Here is a 20560-nt window from a genome sequence, read left to right on the forward strand (position 1 = left end):
TCAGGAAGTGAGAACTGCCAAAAATCAAGCAGAGTTGGACCTTGCAAAAGAAATTAAAACTGATAGTAAAAGGTTCCATAGCCATACAAATAAGATGAAAACAAAGAAAGAAGAAGTGTGCCTGCTAAACACAGAGGATGGGGTGGAACTTAAAAATAATCTAGACATGGCCCAACACCTAAACAAATACTTTGACTCAGTTTTTAAACAGTGTAATGAGGAGCTTGAGGACAGTGACAGGGCGGCCAATGGAATAGAGGATATGGAAACAGAAATTACAACATCCAAGGTGGAAATCAAATAACTTAATGGGATCAAATCAGGGGCCCCGGATCATCACCATCCAAGAATATTAAAGGAACTGGCACGTGAAATTGTAAGCCCATCAGTGAGGCATTCCTCAGGGATCGGTCTTGGGACCAATCTTATTTAAGATTTTCATCCATGATTCTGGTACAAAAAGTGGGAGTGTGCTAATAAAATTAGATGACACAAAGTTGGGAGGTATTGCCAATATCGAGGAGGACCAGAATATCATACAAGAAGATTTGGATGACCTTGAAAACTGGTGTAATACTGTGTACAATTCTGGTGTCTCATGCTTAAGAAAGATTAATTCAAACTGGAACAGATGCAGAGAGGCGCTACTAGGATGATCAGAGAAATGAAGAACCTACTTTACAAAAGGAGACTTAAGGAGCTTGGCTTATTTAAGCCTAACCAAGCATAGGCTGAGGGAAGATATGATTGCTTTCTATAAATACATCAGAGGGATAAATACGAGGGAGGGAGAGGAGTTATTTAAGTTAAGTGCCAATGCTGGCACAAGAACAAATGGATAGAAACTGGCCATCAACAAGTTTAGGCTTGAAATTGGGTGAAGGTTTCTAACCGTCAGAGGAGTGAAGTTCTGGAACAGCCTCCCAAGGGGGAGCAGTGGGGGCAAAATCCTAATGGGCTTCTGTCAAGGTTCCTTCCCCACTCTGAACTGTAGGGTACAGATGTGGAGACGTGCACGAAAACCTCCTAAGCTTACTTTTACCAGCTTAGGTTAAAACTTCCCCAAGGTCAAACTATTTTACCCTTTGTCCTTGGACTTCCACTGCCACCACCAAACATTTATCTGGGTTTATTTATTAGGAAAGCGTTGTTTGGAAATGTCTTTCCCCCCAAAATCCTCCCAACCCTTGCACCCCACTTCCTGGGGAAGGTTTGGTAAAAATCCTCAACAATTTGCATAGGCGACCACAGACCCAAACCCTTGGATCTTAAGAATAATGAAAAAGCATTCAGTTTCTGAAAAGAAGGATTTTAATAGAAGTAAAAAGTAAAAAAGAATCACCTCTTTAAAATCAGGATGGTAAATACCTTACAGGGTAATTAGATTCAAAACATCGAGAATCCCTCTAGGCAAAACCTTAAGCTACAAAAAGACACACAGACAGGAATATCCATTCTATTCAGCACAGCTTAATTTCTCAGCCATTTAAAGAAATCATAATCTAACGCATATCTAGCTAGATTACTTACTAAATTCTAAGACTACATTCCTGTTCTGTCCCCAGCAAAAGCATCACACAGACAGACTCTTTGTTTTTCCCTCCCCCCAGCTTTTGAAAGTATCTTGTCTCCTCATTGGTCATTTTGGTCAGGTGCCAGCGAGGTTATCCTATCTTCTTAACCCTTTACAGGTGAGAAGATTTTTCCTCTGGCCAGGAGGGATTTTAAAGGGGTTTACCCTTCCCTTTATATTTATGACAGTTTCAAAACTGAGCTTCATTAAGTTTATGGAGGGGATGGTCTGGTGAAGTTGCTTATAGTGGCATATGGCCCATCTATGACTGCTAGTAGCAGATATCTCCAATGTCTGGTGTGGGGACACTAGATGGGGAGGCCTCTGAGTTACTACCGAGAATTTTTTCCCAGGTGTTTGGCTGGTGGGTCTCATCTATATGCTCAAACTCTAACTGATGGGCATATTTGGGGTCAGAGAGGAATTTTCCCCCCCCCCATGCCAGATTGGCTGAGACCCGAGGAGTTTTTCACCTTCCTCTGCAGCATGGGCCATGAGTCACTTGCGAGTTTGAACTAGAGTAAATGCTGGATTCTCTGTAACTTAAAGTTTTTAATATCAAGATTTGAGGACTTCAGTAACTCAGCCAAAAGTTACGGGTCTATTACAGAATTGGGTGGGTGAGGTTCTGTGGCCTGTGATGTGCAGAAGGTTAAACTAGATGATCATGATGGTCCCTTCTGGCCTTAAAGTCTATGAATCTGTATTCCAAATCTGTTTGGGGAATGTTAAACACCTGAAACGTCCCACATGATGATGAAATTTCAGAAATATTTAAATATTGCTCGACAGTTTTAATCTTATTTGACTAAAATGTAAGGTTTGCATGATTCCATATTACTCTCTGAGCATTAATGCCAAAAATAGCAATTTTCTTAAATGGATCCTGGGATTTGCTGAATTTTTATTAAAATTTGATAGCACAAAACTTTCCAGAATACAGCAGCAGTTCATGGAATCAGCCAGAAACTGAGCAGTTTTCAAACTTTGCAGCGTTGCGTTTTTATTTTCACAGGCCTTTGAATTAAAGCAATTTCATGGCTCTAGCAGGGGGAAAGGAGAATGGCATATAATTACCCACCACCCGCCCCCTTTTCTCAACCTTTGTTCTGTTTGTATTTTTGACCAAAGTGGAGAAAATTGCCAATATGCCTGTCAACTTCAAGAACTGGGAAATTGCTACAATACACATACCACTGAGAAAACCCAAACTAATACAATTTGATTAAAGCTACATAAATGCTATATAAAATGTCCACAAACAATGGGATGGAAATTAATGCTACTTATACTTTCAGGACTAAGTTCTGTTTTTCCCACACAAGTGTTCCAGCCCATGGGAAAGAACCACTTTCCCAACCCCTCACAACACAACCAGGAATGAACCAGTCAGAATACTGCCTGTAGTACTCCCTGAGTGCATCAGGAGACAGGCTAGTGCCCCCTGTGGCACTTCATGCTTCATCAGGAGTGTGGCCAGTGAGGCTAAGGAAATGGCCAGGACTCTGGCCCTTGTGTACCTCTTGATGCCTAAAGGCAGACATGGTAAGGAGCACATATTGCAGCTCTCAAGAAGGGGTGCTGTTCATCATGTTCACCCAGTGCACCTGAGGAATTCTTCCTACAGCTAAGTCAGACCGAATACCTTAAATCTCCTCCACTCAGCTGCTCCAGTTCTGCACCTTAATTAATCCTTATTGTATGCCAGTTACTTCTAACATTTTTAGAAGATTTTCAGCAGACCTGTGCAGAAAAATGCATTTGCGATTTAATGTCTATATTTGCGCAATGGACTCTGCCAGTTGGGCGACTGCATCCGCAGATAGCTATTTAAGCACCAAAAGCACCATCAGCAGCAAAGGTGTCTGTCGTATTAATCTGATATGCAAATGTAAGTTTCCCTTAAAGGCCTATGTGAGAAATTGCCTGTTCCTCATAATATACTGCTGCAGTTGTGATCACCAGAAGTATTTAGCCTGAGCCCCTCTGATTTAAAGGCAAGGGAGCTTCTTGCAGAGCTTTTCTCTATGAGGGCTTCTTGATACTGGAAATCATCCTCCCCACAAGTACAAAATAGCTGGTGTCTTTTAAACTTCAGGACATGCTGCAAGGTTCATCTCTGATGTCAGATTTATGGGGAAAAGGGGAGAGGCCTGGAGGTCAAAATGTTTGGGGAGGAAAGTGAATATTTAAGTTCTTTATTGGTAATTATTTTATTAATTAGTTATTTTTTCGTTATTATTTACTCTGCCAGTAGGAAAGCTGCTTAATTTGCATATGTATTATTAGTCCAAATAAATAAATAAAATTGTATGTGGACCTCTTGCCTCCCTTTTTAAGGACTGCTCATTGCTGTTACATCAGAATGACCATGTCTTTGAAGCACTACTGCTTTGCATTGCATAAATCATGCAAATATTGATTTCCAAAAATGAAGAGTTTGCATTTTGAAAATTATCTAGATGTTTAAGCCCTGCCCATAAGGAGAATCTTGATAGACAGATTTCAGATCCTGGCCTAGCCCCCTCACCATGCGTTTATCCAATGCCCTACAGAAATTCGGTTATAGCCCAGTTCCCTGCAAATTCTGCAAACCATTTTATAATTAATATAGGACTTATCTACACTGGCCAGGGAAACTGGGGTAGGCCCTGATTTGGCCAAACACATGCTTAAATTTAAGCACATGTTTAGGTGCTTTGCTGAATCAGGGACATTGTGCCTTTCTTGCAAGAAAAATTTTTAAATACGTTTCTCTAGAAAGATGCTAACTTGTAGAAGACAAAGCCTGAGCAGCTACATTTATCCTATGTGTGGGTGAGGTGGACCATTCCCAAGTTTATATGAGACTAAAGCAGACTGTTCTCACTGCAGACTAAGGCTACGCTGAAAGTCAGGCAGACACCTCTGGTCAGGACACTCTTGTGATACAGAAGCAATAGGAAAAGAAGTGTTTAAAAAATCCACACCAAGCAAACAGTACAGTATAGTCAAGTGTAAGTAAAGTAAAGTTGTACCCTTCTGTAAGCAATATGTTTCTCATTAAACAGTCAGTTCCCAGCATGCACTTAATCAATCATTCTGGGCCAAAGGAGTTGTAGGGGCTCACCTCTCAGTATTTGACACAACTATTAGATTTTAAGCAAATTCTGATTATAATTACTCAGTTCAGGCCATGGCCTAATAAGAAATTCTGCACTGGGCTTTCTCCCCCCACCCTTTTACTAGGTTATTAAAGCAAATCATCTGTGAGAATACTGGTGATGAGTCCAATCCTCCTTCCATTGAAGTCCAAGGGCAAAACTCCATTGACTTTAGAGGGAGCAGGCCTGGACCTCGATTTCCCTGTCTTGCTAAATCATTTTTTAAATTTAAAACTACAAGAATATCTAGTTTAAGTTGCAAAATGGCCCCAGGAATATTCTTGAAGTGAACTGCAACATCCCACATGCCAATAGCATCATTCTGTGGTTTTGTCATTTACTTTGTTGCGCTAAAAAAGAAAATCACAATAAAGACACATAACAAGAAAATAATATGGGTACAACTCAGACTAGCTTTGTGGAAATCAAAATCACGACACATTTCCCCTGGCAAAGGAATGAGAATTAGGAATGTCGGGGGTGTGGGGTTCAATGGGTTTGGTGTGGTAGAAGAGAATGGGTGTGTGATTCTGCTGTCCCATTAAAAAATAATTACCAATAAAACAAAGCAGTGATGTGACCATTCATTGCCAGTGTCCCACGGCAAGCACAAAGCCTCCAAAAAGTCAACCAGAGCCTAATCGAATAGAAGTTCTTCTGCCCTTCTCACTTGGAAAACTGATTAAATACTTAGCCAAAGCTCTTTTATCATCTAAAGGGCAGCATGTGGCCCTCCACCCCCAAATATTTCATTCCAATAGCTCAGCTACAGCCAGTATACATTATAGCTTAGAATTTTAAACATTACATTAATTTGCAGCAAGTCAGAAATACCATTGAAAGATTGCTGGCACTGCGGCTACTGTGAGTGGATGAGGGTGATGTAGGGAAATAAAACTAGTGGAAAAAGAGGAAAGCAAGGAAAATGCTACCTAAACCTATGTCATAAATATAAAGGGAAGGGTAAACACCTTTAAATCCCTCCTGGCCAGAGGAAAAACCCTTTCACCTGTAAAGGGTTAAGAAGCTAAGACAACCTCGCTGGCACTTGACCAAAATGACCAATGAGGAGACAAGATACTTTCAAAGCTGGAGTGGTGGGGAAACAAAGGGTTCTCTCTGTCGGTGTTTTTTTTTTTACTGGGACCAGAGCAGGAATGCAGGTCAGAACTCCTGTAAAAAGTCAGTAAGCAATCTAGTTAGATATGCGTTAGATTCTGTTTTGTTTAAATGGCTGATAAAATAAGTTGTGCTGAATGGAATGGATATTTCTGTTTTTGTGTCTTTTTGTAACTTAAGGTTTAGCCTAGAGGGATTCTCTGTGTTTTGAATCTAATTACCCTGTAAGGTATTTACCATCCTGATTTTACAGAGGTGATTCTTTTATTTTTTCTTTAATTAAAATTCTTCTTTTAAGAACCTGATTGATTTTTCATTGTTCTTAAGATCCAAGGGTTTGGGTCTGTGTTCACCTATGCAAACTGGTGAGGATTTTTATCAAGCCTTCCCCAGGAAAGGGGGTGTAGGGCTTGGGGGGATTTTGGGGGGAAAGACGTTTCCAAGGGGATCTTTCCCTGTTATATTTGTTAGATGCTTGGTGGTGGCAGCAATAAAGTCCAGGGACAAAAGGTAAAATAGTTTGTACCTTGGGGAAGTTTTAACCTCAGCTGGTAAAAATAAGCTTAGGGGTTTTTTTCATGCACGTCCCCACATCTGTACCCTAGAGTTCAGAGTGGGGAAGGAACCTTGACAACCTATTTCAAGAGAGACCCAGAAATAACATCTCATACAGCCCAAATCTGATCACCTTCAGGGCTCATGGCTAGGCTCATCTTTTTACCCAGGCATTTGAAAATGGGAGCTGGGTTGGGAATTGTAACTATAGGGGTCAGAGATTGTTCAAAGAGGATTTGTGGTGGGTTATCTTAAACTGCTGAATTTAGGATAATAAGTAATTCTTAGCTCTTCTTCAGCTCTTTTCATCCATAGCTCTCAAGGTAATTTGCAAAGGAAGCCAATATCATTATCCCCATTTTAGAGATTGGGAAACTAAGGTACAGAGAAGCAAAGTGACTTGCCCAAGGTCATCCAACTGGTCAGTGGCAGAGCTAGGAATCTTCTGAGTCCCAGTCCAGTGCTCTATACCCTAGGCCACATTGCCTGTGTTTTAAAGGTCCCAAGAGCATATGGCTAGACAACCCTTTTAGCATTTCTATGAATCAAACAACATTTAAGAAGTAGGTTTTATTCCTAAGAGAAGTGTAAGGCTCACTCATTTTATGCAGTGGGTGTTTTGCCCGCATGAGGACTGCAGGCTCATGCTTGTTGTAGATTTTGTTTAAAAAAAAAAAAGAGAGAGAGAGAGAGAGAGCTGTTACTGATGCATTTCATCCCAAGCATGGAGCAGAGTACTGTACAAGTTCATGAGGGGGATGCACCTGCAGCAACAAAATTGTGAATCCCTTACCGCACATGGGAGAAATCTTGCTAACACACATACACACCAATGCTATTCAAAACAAAGCACTTCATTTGTTTTTCCACTAACCTATGTGCCACCCATAGGGAAGGGCTGCAGCGCCACCAGCAGTAGCTCCTAGCGGGAAGTTTACGGGGTTTATATTCATCCTGGCAATTTTTCTTTAAGTTGAACAACTTACCCTTCTTGGAGCGTGTCCATCGTTACTGAAATATTAGCAACTTGAACTGCACACAAGGGTAGAGAACAAACACCACTAATGAGCTTTGGATCCAAATTCTTCTCTCCCTGGGAGGTTTCTGAGGACCCCCACTATTTTTAAGTTAATATGTTTCTGTTAGAAGGGTTGAAATATGAAACTAGGCTTGAAGTAGAGAAATTATTTCCTGGTTATGTTGGGATTAATGGTCCCCCCTTTATTTAACACATGGCCGTTGGAAGGGTTCTCTGTATGGTCCCCTAGGTGTGCAACCTGCTTCTTTGGCTTCCAACTACACAAGGGAGATTTTGAATGTCAGTTGCGCCACCTTTCCTCCCTTCCCCTAACCCCCCCACCCCCCGACTAAGGGGGTAAAAAAAGCAGGAAGGGCTATGACTTCATGGACGGGTGCACCCATTATACACACATGCTCCTCAGAACACCAGAGACCTTATCCATCAAGTACCTAGAAAGAGAAACAATGTAAATCAATCCATTGTTTAGAGAAGCGTGAAACTGCTGGCAGAAGAGCCAGTGCAAGCAGATTCTTATAGTACTTCTAACCAAATTCTTCATTCTCCCAGCCAGGTGAGGAGAAAAATCAGCGAAGGGTTTGTGCTTGAATTGCTCTCAGCCTTTCTTTCTGCAAGCTGAGCTCACTGGGCTTTAACAAAGCTCCATTTCTAACAAACATCATGGGGTTAAAAAAGCAAATGTGTGTGGAGGGGGGGCGGGGGAGCCATTTTCGGAAGAGGGCCAACAAAGACAGTATGGTTAGGAAGGGGGAGGAAAAAAAATCTACATCCTTGGAAGAAAAAGTGTTGAATGCCAGCTGCACAGATCCTAAAAGAAGGAGTGTTTCTGATGCTTTTGTCTCCTTATATGGTAAAATGATACAGAGGGGTTTCACTAGACTGTGAAGGCAGCAGCCTGCTTCCACACAATACTGGCTGCAGAGCAGAAATCAGAAGAGCTGTCCTTCACAGGCTGTAGAAATCCCTGGTTAGCTGTGCAGCTGTATTCTACAAGTAGGGCCAGGTGCTCTCCTTACATATTTGTTAATGGATGTGACTCCCTGTCCTGCCTGGTCCAGGGAGAAACATTGACTGCCCGCTTCTGCTCTGTAAGTAGATATCCCTTCCCCCCCTCCCGCCCCCACCATTGACTATACCTTAGGAGTTATTGATTTAAATAACAAAGGGTGCAGACTGAGAGATGTTTAATCTTAAAAAGTGTTCTGTATTGGATAAGGATAGGAGCAAGGGGAGATAGTTAATCCCCCCTAAAAAACACAGGTAGGGCTGTGAAGAGGCTAGGAAGAAGGGTTTTTCATAAAAGCAGATCCTTCTCTATGTCCATCTGTAAGTGATATCTTAAGCAAGGTGATGAGGCATTGAGCCATTTTATTGTGTTACTATTTTTACTATTCTATAGGCTATTGTATGTTTATCTGATCCACAGGAGAGGTCGTAAAAGTAGGAGCTCAGTTTTGTTTTGGTTTTTTGTTGAAAAAACACCTCCATTAATACTTCCTAGCCCAACAAAAGAGCTGATTATTTTTGCACTGTAGCAATAGCTGATGGACATACAACAAAGGTAGCTTTGCCTATTTGCTATCCCACACCAGGGACAAAATGTACACAGGAAAAGGGTGTACTTTTTTATTTGGAGAGATTTGATTGGAATGAAAAGCAATAAATAGCTCTGAATTTTTTCCTTTTGCCATATATATGTATAAAATGTGTATGAAACCACAATCATGTAGGTGGATTATCATGGATTTTTCTGTACACATAAGAGAGGAAAGATCATTTCAATAAATAATGTTAACTTTCATTTTTCTGCTTTAATTATTATTCTAAACCCTCGCCCTCTCCCCAAGGTAATATTTGGGTTTTGATATATTGTTCACAAGACAGCATCCTATTTCCATGTACATAACAAGGTTCATACTGAGACCCAGTTACAATTCCAAAGAGGGAAACCAATAATAGAAATATACACAAGAAATGTCATTTTGTTGTTCAACAACAACTAGAGGTATGTTGATTAAGAGGATTGATTACAAATAATAAGCGTTATAACTAGCAAATTTGGATTAAGTAATGATAATGTGACAAAATCTTCCCTTGGATATGCATATGCAGTTTCTGTTGACTTCAACTGGAGTTGGCTTAGGCATATCAAACGAAGAATAAGGACCATCAAATAGCTTATTGCAGGCAATTGGTAGGGAATTTTTTAATTAAGTTTGCAGTTAAATTTCTATTATGATCCCTTATTTTCATTTGTTTCTACATTTCAGAAGCTCTCTCCTTTAGGGCTAACATCTTTGATTTATTTTTCCTTAGCCAAATTATGACTTTTTGGCTCCTGAAAGTTTGAGAAAAATTGATTCAGCCATTTGGATTTGAAACCCCGGCCAGCACCCCCTTCCCCCCGCCTCACTTTTTTCACTGTATAAAAATTATTACCCGTTTCCCCATCCCGGGCAGATAACTGAAAAAGGGTGGGCTTTGAAAGTTGGCTTGTAGGTAGAGCTCATTTTAGAGTTCTGTATAGCCTTGACCAAATTTGAAAAACAATTAGCTGGATACTAATAAAATTATAAATGATTGGAGGGCGGGGGGATTGCTGTTGAGCAGGTGTCATAGTGGAGAAAAAAGTGGGAATACTTCACCATAATCCCACAACATCTGGATGTTTTATACTAAAGTTATTAACAGTGAAACAGCTAACAATGTTAGTATTTACACTGTTATCATTAGGTTGAGAATTAACACTTCATTGAGATGAATAGGGCAGCTCAGATGGTTCAGCTGTTGCTGAACATTCAAATCTTCCATGGTCACTATGGGCTTGCATATTTTAGCAATCATAGGGCTAGATTTTCTGTTTAAATGAAGACTTACATTCTGCAGAACATGATGTGGTCACCAGACAATTAGCAGTGTTCATGCCACTATATACAAGCTCAGTTCCACCTCTGCTATGATTTTTTTTGTCGATTATCACTGCTTGCTACTTATACTCTAGGAGAATGTACATAGATGCTCCAAAACACAGTTCCTGTCCTGAAGACAGGGTCAGGCAATCAGGGTGGCTGCTTTGGATGCCAACACTTGGAGGTGCCAAATCCGCATTTTGGGGGCAGGTACGGAGAGTTTTCAGCTAGGATGCTATCAAGGATACTGGACATAGACAGGGCCTGTACCCTCTGGCTTTCCGGCTTCCTAACTAGGGTGTTATGATTTTTAAGCGAGCTCAATGAAGCCTGGTTGTGAAATCAACATGGACGTTTTCCCCACCCACAGAGTCAGGCACTCAAGCACAGGGACTGGAGCTGTAACAGTTTACATGATGAAGATTTTAAATGTCTCATAGAAACTTGCATGACACTGTCCCAAAAAAATCCACTAGGTTTGAACATCAGGAGCTGGAGAAAATCAGGATTATGACAAAAGTTACAGCTCTTGCAATTATAAGATCTCATGACAAATTTTGTTGCAGTCTGTAAAGTCAAGCTTTAATTTCAGAAAAAAATTAAGATCCAGTTCCAAAACCCATAACCACATAAGTAAGTCCATTTGGCTCAATTCTCCATTAAATAAGCTGAACCTTGTGTAGTCATTTACTCCTGTGTAAGCTGGGTGTGAAACACAGTCATATTCGAAGGACAGCATGTTATCTCCAGCTCACACTGATGTAAATACCTACACCAGATGGAAGGTGGTAGGCTTTGAAGTTCAACTGGGACCATTTAAGAAGAGGTCCTTGCTTTTTCTTCCCTGCAAATGAGCCATAAAGCTGCCTTAATAGCAGCTGGGGGTTCCCCCATTCTGGGAATCCCCAGCAGGCATAAGGTCTGCTCAGTGCCATTCCTCCAACACCCAGAGGCTGGTTACAAACTCATGTAGGTTAGAGTAGGCATGAGGCTGTTTCACCTTGTGCTGGGGAATAAGCTGGTCCCGGGTAGCTTTAGCGTATGGGTGGAGGATAGAAAGATGGCAGCTCAGTCAGCCCGAAGGACTGGGGACCTTTTTTACATTTTTTGCCTGATTTAAAATTGCACAATTAAAATTATGTTGCATTTACATATACTGAGTTATTTGTGATGCAATTTTACCCCAAATGAGGGTAGAAGATAGTAGGATATTGGCAGCCTCCAGGGAATAAATCAGAGGTATACCAACAGCCACAGAGAAATCAGAATATCAAAAGTATTTAGCTATGTATGTGAGTAAGTATATAGAAAAAGGTTTGATCAGGAAACACTGCAGGTTTCCTTCAAAGCTGAATATTCAAGTACCCCTGCCTGTCACAAAGCTAAAAAATGATGGTTCTTATTTCATTGTTAATTTGCACGTGCCCCTCTCTATAGAATAGTTTATTATAATAATTAGGCTGCTGAGTAGTAACGTACACACTAATAATAATACAAGCAACTTGAGTGAGTTTAACACTGCAATAAGAATGTAAACTTCTGCATTTCAGGGCTTATGGGAGTTAATGCTGCATCACCATGAATGGAACAAGTCACTCTTTCTCCCTCTTTTTTAGTATAGTTTTTCATCTCATCCCGAAGTCTTCTTCATTATGTGTTTAATTCTTAAACATTTTTGTTCAGCAGAATAGATGATCCATTATTTTCAAAGTCTTATAATTTTAAAAGTAGACACAGAATTACTTGAGGTGTTAAAATGGATTGTAACTTTTTAAAATAACTTACATTGAGATAAAAAACCCACACAGAGACTCAACTGGGACCTGGACATCCAGCTGATATGTCATTAGACTTCTAGCCTATGTCGTAGGAGGCTGGGTTCAAAGACCATGGTCTGACAGATGTCCGGTGTGACCATGGACAAGTGACTAATAGTCTCAACACCCTGTGAAGTAGAGAAGTACTATTATCCCCATTTTACAGGTGGGGAACTGAGGCACAGAGAGAGTAACTACATTAACAATTGTGAGGTGTTCAGATATTATGGTATTAGGGGCTATATAAATACCTTGATATATAGATAGATCATTGTTATTTAATGTTTGTGTAAAGTACCAAACTGAGAAACCTTCTATTTATCTATTGGAGAGGTAGAGTGATGCACCCTTCCATGCTTTCCCTGGTTTTGCTGAATGACTTCTGGGAGGTCTTAAGAATGCTTTTTGCAAGCTCCAAACTCTTTGTTTTATTCTTGGAAACACACCCCCAGGCGCATGAAGCAAGGAACAAATCCACAGTTAAAAGATTTGCTTTTTTCTATCAGCGCTTACTGGTCAAGATCACAGTCTGACTACAGTCATGGGGTTTGAGGCTGGGCATGTTCTGAAAGAGAGCAACAGCATCTCTTAAGATGCTTTGGTTTCTCAAAGGCACAGTACTGAATTTTCCCACTAAACCCTTGGGTCCTGCTTACAAGAAGATCACTGTACCATGGTATTAGGAGGCTTCCCTCCCTTCCCCTTCAAAAGAAATGACAAAAGAAAGAAGAGGTGGACAACCAGCCAATTGAGAAAGAAAGTTAGCAGCAAAGTTTACACAGAGAGTGGTTAAGCACCCGTTAACAGAGTTAGTACAGCTGTCATTATACAGGATACACAGGTCACCAAATGGAAGAGATTGTTGAAGTCATGCTTCCCCATGATGAAAGGAAATGCAGAAGAGGAAGCTTCTGCCCACTCCCCTCTAGGAGTCAGTGACCTTCAGAAAGATGGGATGTCTCTATGCTTGGAATGGGGTGTTGGTACTCAGGTTAACATCGAAGTATCCTTGAAAAGTTCTTCTTCTTTTTCCCTCCCCCTCAGCCAAGGACGGGAAATGTGCACCTTCATGGAGGAGAAGTACAACACCAGCCACTCTGAGACACTGTGCTTGTGGAATACGCACAGCAGTGCCCACTACTGCACCTTTCCCCAGGGTGCAGCACAGACCAGTGCCCCGCATCGATCCATTTGTGAGTCGAGTGTCATTGCCGGGGCTAGACTTCCTTGGTCCTTACATGTTAGGGATGCAAGGTCCAGGACTATACCTAGCCCTTGCCCAGGGGCAGAAAGCAGGAAAAGCCCCTTCTGCCCTCTTTCCACACTGGACTAAGTACAATCTCGCCCCAGGCGTTTTAACTCTCCTGTTGTCTTTATTAGCTCTGTAAAGCAGACTAAATCTGGAAACCTTTAGAGGACTGCATGCCAGGAAAGAGAAGAATCACATGAAAGCGACACTACCACATACTAGAAACACGGACAGTTAATTGCCAAAAATGCCACAAAATCAGCCACCTCTGAGACAACACACAGGAGCACATGCAGAGAACTGAGATCTTTCACTAAAGATGCATAGCCTGACAGACCTTCAACTTTGACATATTTTAGCCATTTGTGGCTCCTCATACTGAAGACCAGACTAACCCTCCTGAGAGCCACATGGGTGCTACCGAAAGCCCTAAAATAGACTTTAAAAAAAGCAACGGTGTGCAATGACAAAGCCCAGCAAACACGGAAGTCCAGCTCCTCAGCCAGTGCAAATCGGCATAGCTCCATCTGGCCCAGAACAAGTTACAGCAAGACAGTCAGCTCCTCTTCCTGAGAATCAGGCATAACACTCACCATAAACGAATACTCCTTGCCCAATGGCTACTTAGAACTCAAATAGGCGCTCAAAGGTGAGCAATCTTATCTCCTTCTCCCCATCAGCCAGCCAGTCCATAGAATCACCCTAGTTTATTGTACAATATCTATTCCATATTAGGGTCCATACAGCTCAATTCAGGTGGATTTCCATCTGCCCTTTATGCCTTCTTTTCCAACTAATGCTTCTGGCAAATGTTCGTTTAGTCTCTTCTTCAAATAAACAAAAAAAGTAATAACATTAGCCTCTGATGCCTGCATGGAATTATGGTCTTGGTCAGAAAAATTATTAGATCTTGGAAAATTCGCAGGCAGATGGTGCAACAAGATGATTGATAACGATTGTGCCCATAACTGCTAAGTTACAGGAAAGATCATCTCTTGGCAGTAAATCTGTTGTATAGTTCAGACTGGTACATCGTAACTACAAAGGACATCATAAATCTTTACAGTTTAGCCTTTGGAACATTAACATAAATAGTTTCCAAATGCTCCGTGTCTGCATGGACTTTGTCAGTGGAGTTGCCAGACAGAAATCTTCCTTTCTTGAATGAAGGAAAATAAAAGGTTTGAAAAATCCTACATGCACACAGCGGTTTTTTAAAAGAATCACATGTGTGGGAAGTGTCTGAACACGGAACACTTAATTTCTAAACAGAGGGTTAGCAGAATCTCATGCTCACAGGAGTACAGACTGTGGGTGGAATCCTGGCTCCACTGAAGTCAATCGCAAAGCTGCCACTGATTTCAACAGTGCCTGGATTTCATTCCATATCTCAGTATGCCATTACAGTGAGAGTTAAAAGCTTTGAGTCTCTTAATATAATTTGTCTCCTACATTTTATAGTGAGGATATTTCCCTCTTGCTTTTACCGTTGTTTTTCTTTTTAGTGTTTCTCAGTGTGGCAGTGTAAATTTTAGTAACCACTTCTCTTCTAATGAGCTTACTCAATGGAAAAAGGAAAGGAAACACATTGTAAAGTTAATGTATTAAATTATTCTTTGATTATTGTCTTACAATCACTGCCCTACTTGGCATGGCAGGACCTGGACATATTAACATTCTGGGCATGCTGAAGCGTCCATCTTTTTTTCCAGGCCTGTGAAGAAAAGGTTGCCTGAGAATTTCTGTATTCCTTTGGAGCTTTATTTATGATGTGGATCCTGGTAGAAGTGAGATTTTATGATGGGATAGGCTTGTTTATTACTAGGATTTTGATGAGTACTGATGTAAATAGCAATGGTATTATTATTAATTTGTATTATGGTAGCATAGGCGCTGACTCCATGGGTGCTCCAGAGCTGGAGCATCCCCGGTAAAAAATTAGTGGATTCTTAGTGCTCACCGGCAGCCCTCCCCATCTGCCAATGGCCCGGCCGATCAACTCCTCTCTCTCCCAGTGCCCCCTGCCCGCCGCAATCAACTGTTCTCTGGCATGCGGGAGGCGCTAGCAGGGAGGGGGAGGAGCGGGGATGAGGCATGCTCGGGGGAGGGGGTGGAACTGGGCAGGAAGTGGGAGGGCAGGGGATTGAGCACCCATGGGGCTCGGAGGAAGCCGGCACCTGTGTATGGTAGCAGCTGGAGGCGTTGTTGTGTTATGCACTGAAGAAACACAATAAAAAGACAGTTCCTGACCCAAAGAGCTTACGCTCTATCCATGATACCAGCCAAGAAGAGGGAGTTCTAGGTAAAGAGTGAAGCAATCTGATTAGTTTATTAAGGCCTCGTCTACATGAAGAAATTAGGACAGCATAACGATGTTGCGCAGGGGTGTGAAAAAATCCACACTCCTGAGCAATGCAGTTAAACTGACCTAAGCCCTGGTGTAGACAGCACTCGGTCAATGGGATCTAGCTGCTGCCTCCTGGGGAGGTGGAGTACCTAGGCTGATGGGAGAACCCCTCCTGTTGGCATAGGTAGCGTCTTCACTGAAGTGCTACACTGCACTGCTGCAGTGTTTTAAGCGTAGACAAGCCCTAAATAGCGTCTAGGCCAGAGGTGGGCAAACTTTTTGGCCTGAGGGCCACATTGGGGTTCTGAAACTGTATGGAGGGCTGGTATAGTGTATTAAATTTCTCCCCGTAGGAATGTGTTACTTATGGTGTACTACTTATGGCTGCCAGTCCTGGTGCACTGAGCGGCATAGTAAGAGGGCGGGGAGCGAGGGGTGTTGGATAAGGGGCAGGGAGTCCCAGGGGGCAGTCGGGGTCAGGGAACAGGGCGGGTAGGATAGGTGTGGGAGTCCCAGGGGGTCTGACAGGGGGCAGGGGTGTGGATAGGGGGCGGGGAAGTAAGGGGACAGGGAGTGGGGGGTTGGATAGGGGGTGGGGTTCCGAGGGGGTGGTTGGTGTCGGGGGTCCTGGGAGAGGGCGGTCAGGGGACAAGGAGCAGGAGGGGTTGGATGGGTCAGGGGTTCTGAGGGGGGCAGTCAGGGAGCAGGAAGTGGGAGGGGGCGGACAGGGGGTGGGGGCCAGGCTGTTTGGGGAGGCACAGCTTTCCCTACCCAGGTGTAGTGTATTAAATTGCTCCCCATAGGAATGTGCTACATACGTGCACTACTTACGACTGCCAGTCCTGGTGCTTCATAAGTAGCACATTCCTATGGGGAGAAATTTAATACACTACACCTGTCCGCTCTTAGATTCATAGATATTAAGGTCAGAAGGGCCCATTATGATCATCTAGTCAGACCTCCTGCACAACGCAGGCCACAGAATTTCACCCACCCACCCCTACGAAAAACCTCTCACCTATGTCTGAGCTATTGAAGTCCTCAAATCGTGCTTTAAAGACTTCAAGGAGCAGAGAATTCTCCAGCAAGAGACCTGTGCCCCATGCTACAGAGGAAGGCGAAAAACCGCCAGGGCCTCTTCCAATCTGCCCTGGAGGAAAATTTCTTCCTGACCCCAAATATGGTGATCAGCTAAACCCTGAGCATATGGGCAAGATTCACCAGCCAGATACTACAGAAAATTCTTTCCTGGGTAACTCAGATCCCACCCCATCTAACATCCCATCACAGGCCATTAGGCCTATTTACCATGAATATTTAAAGATCAATTAATTACCAAAATCATATTATCCCATCATACCATCTCCTCCATAAACTTATCGAGTTTAATCTTGAAGCCAGATAGGTCTTTTGACCCCACTGCTTCCTTTGGAAGGGTACTCCAGAATTTCACTCCTCTGATGGTTAGAAACCTTTGTCTAATTTCAAGTCTAAACTTCCCGATGGCAAGTTTATATCCATTTGTTCTTGTGTCCACATTGGTACTGAGTTTAAATAATTCCTCTCCCTCTCCGGTATTTATCCCTCTGATATATTTATAGAGAGCAATCATATCTCCCCTCAACCTTCTTTTAGTTAGGCTAAACAAGCCAAGCTCCTTGAGTCTCCTTTCATAAGACAGGTTTTCCATTCCTCGGATCATCCTAGTAGCCCTTCTCTGTACCTGTTCCAGTTTGAATTCATCCTTCTTAAACATGGGAGACCAGAACTGCAGACTGTATTCCAGGTGAGGTCTCACCATGTTTTGTTGGTCTTTTGTTGGTGAGGTCTCACCACCAGTACAGTTGATGCAGTTACTGTGTAAGCGGCTCTCGGTTTCTGTAATTTCAGATAACGGAGGACAGACTTTGGGAGGTGGAAATAACTGGCCTCTGTTTCTTCCTCTTAGAGGCCAGTTATTTCCACCTCCCAAAGTCTGTCCTCCGTTATCTGAAATTACAGAAACTGAGAGCTGCTTACACAGTAACACCATCAACTGCCTGTAATCCTGGCCAAAATATGTGCACACAGAGTTCGGTGAGGAAAATATGGTCAATAATAATTCATGTTGCTAGTTCCAGTTTCAGGGCTTTTGATGAACTGATTGTTTGTCTTTTAACTAAGCGAGGAAACTTTATTTTCACTTCCATCTTAAGGAAAATCAATTCTTCTGTATTTTCCACAGTATGCATCCGCTGAAGTGAGCTGTAGCTCACGAAAGCTCATGCTCAAATAAATTGGTTAGTCTCTAAGGTGCCACAAGTCCTCCTTTTCTTTTAGGTAAGGAAGATGGTCATTTCAGTTATTAGGACCCAAACCATTTAAGGCTTTATAAGACCAAAAGCAGTTTAAATCTTCATCTGGTAACCAACGGGCAAACAGTTTGAGTATGGTGCACAGGTATACTGCAGTCCACATGGGAAACCACTTCTCTGGCAGACAGTTACACACTCTGAAGTAATTTTTGAATGGTTTTAAGGTGTAGTTGGATACAGCTCACAATGCGGCAATTAATTTGAAAAGACATTGATAATTGTAACAAAGTGCACCTAAAAGGAACTCTCAGCCTTCTAACCAAAGGCAAATAATAAAAACAGCTGCTATCTGCATATTCAGAATGAGTGGTGGGGTTCAATAAGACCCCCAATTTGTGAACCTGAATAAAAGAGTAAGTATTCCTCATGTAGGGAAGTGGACATAATCTCTGCTGTTTCTTTCAGTTGCTTTCCCAGTCTATAAGCATTAAGTCAGTCTTATTTGAACTGAATCTCAGATAGCTAACTCTCCTCTATGTCCAAGTCTCTCATAGACACTGGATAAATCAGTCAACTGCATTGGATAGGATCAGAGGAATAGATATAGGAATGGGTGTCATCTACAGACCAGCTCATACCTCCTTTCTAACCCATCTAATGGCCCATAAACAAGCTGAATAGAAATAGCAACTGAAGCCACCCCATGGCTCAGTGCAGGTTAGCAATTGCACAGCACAACTCACTGGGATCTCTCAAAAAGAAGGAATGGAAGCATTCAAAAGTGACCCCGTAGCCTATGCCATTGTGTGCCAACAGCTCAGTGGTACAAAATCCCACTGACAGAGCGAAAAGACTCAGCATAGACATCTGGTCTTCACCCACATCTCCAGAAGGAAGCATAAAACAACACAATCAGTATAGTGTCTGTGCAACAGCCAGGCCTCAGCCAAATTCATTAGATGCCAAGATGACCAGAGGACTCTGGATCTCATTTGAGTTCCCTTCTCTACAACCTTCTGAATAATCATTCTTTTATGAGGAAGACTGGAGTCTAGTTGAGAACTGGAGTGATTGTCAGGGTCAAAAGGTGATTTCTTAGTGAGATCCTAATAATCACTTCTTTAGTAGAAGACTGGCTGTCAATGCCTTCCTGTGGGATAGCAAGTTTCATTGTCTAATAATGGCTTCAGCAGATCCTAGGTTATTGATTTAGAATCCAATTAATACTCTGAAATTCGGTAGGTTCTTGTCCCAAGATCAGGCACAGTATTATCATAATTACTGCTTTGAGAGCCCCCTGGGGCACGCCAGTGACAACACCACTCACACTCCAGGAAGACCTTCTGTGATTGTAAAATTGTTATTATTAAAATAGTTAATCCAATAAGTGGACCAACCCGGACAAGTAAAGTGATGTAATAGAACACTGTTGAGGCAGCCAGCACAATTACAGCCACGTACGCACTCTGTTCTTGGGGAGAGCTCTAGAAGTTGAGACAGATCCTAGTCTGATTCCGGCACGCCGATGAAGAAGTCCCAACGGCTGTACCTGAGACCAGATGTTTTATAGACCTTGATGGTCCTCATGCATATGTATGCATAGCTCTTCCCTCCTTTACCATACCTTAACTTCCTTGCTCTTAATATTAGAGACCCCTTATCCTATAGCTAGTACTGTAATTAAGCAAAGGTTATTAACATACATCAATTGAATTACTATGGTTACCTGTGGTTAGGCATATACAATATTTCCTCAAAAAAATACTCTAAAACTGGTAGGTACAGACTGTCTTCTTGCAACGCTTGTGACTGTTCCAAAACAATGAACAGAATCTTATGCCATCCTGTGACTTAAGATCACCGTTAGTTTACTTACTTATGCTAGCTTATTGAGTAACTGCTGTTATGCAGGCTGAAAGGCCTTATACTTATGGTAACTGCTTAAGCTATTCTTATAGTTCTAGGCCTACAGATCTCGCATTTGTGCTATCAGTTCCTTACCCCTTTATCTTATGATTGCTGCTATAATTACTGTACAGCTACAGTAATTCCCAGGTTGCAGTCTGCACACCATTCTCAGGACTTTTGGCAGTGGCCAGGCCACACCTCACACAGAAAGCACTCTGTCTCCCCATCATATTTGACTCAACTACAGTACAGACCCATTTACGCGCGGCTGTCGGGAGTCAAGCCATCATGACCACGTGTTAACGGACTGTGGGTTAAGAGGGCCGTACTGAAAAAAGTATCTATGATTCACTTAGAAAAAAACGCCGTTATTTTCTGCTCTTTCTGGCTCGCATTTTCTCTCTCTCTTATGCAGTCTGTCATTCGCCGCAGATGAATGATTTCGATATTTTCTACATTTTGCTCCTCCATAAATCTTACAACAGTTTTTACAGCACTGAGGTCTTCTGTGGGCGAAATTTTGACCTTTTCAACGACATCCTCTTCCTCCTCATCATCATCATTGTCATTTAGGGCCTGCGTTATTAGAATTCTCACCATCACTTTT

At 42.1% G+C, this 20560-nt stretch overlaps 1 protein-coding gene across 4 annotated transcripts in view; it reads left to right on the forward strand.

The window, feature by feature from the left end:
- The window catches only part of FHL2 (four and a half LIM domains 2), a 64019-nt gene that overhangs the window by 17630 nt on the left and 25829 nt on the right, over window positions 1–20560 (forward strand). Inside the window, exon 1 of one of the 4 annotated variants that reach the window (XM_084611364.1) lies at window positions 8318–8517. The exons of 2 other annotated variants lie outside the window; for them this stretch is intronic. The gene's annotated coding sequence lies outside the window, so the exon portion shown is untranslated. Of the gene's footprint in view, window positions 1–8317; window positions 8518–20560 lie in introns of those variants that run through there. One more of the 4 variants, XM_084611363.1, reaches the window with a different exon arrangement.

Source organism: Lepidochelys olivacea, assembly GCF_965140295.1.
Source record: "Lepidochelys olivacea isolate rLepOli2 genome assembly, chromosome: 1".
In the NCBI taxonomy this organism is placed as follows: domain Eukaryota; kingdom Metazoa; phylum Chordata; order Testudines; family Cheloniidae; genus Lepidochelys; species Lepidochelys olivacea.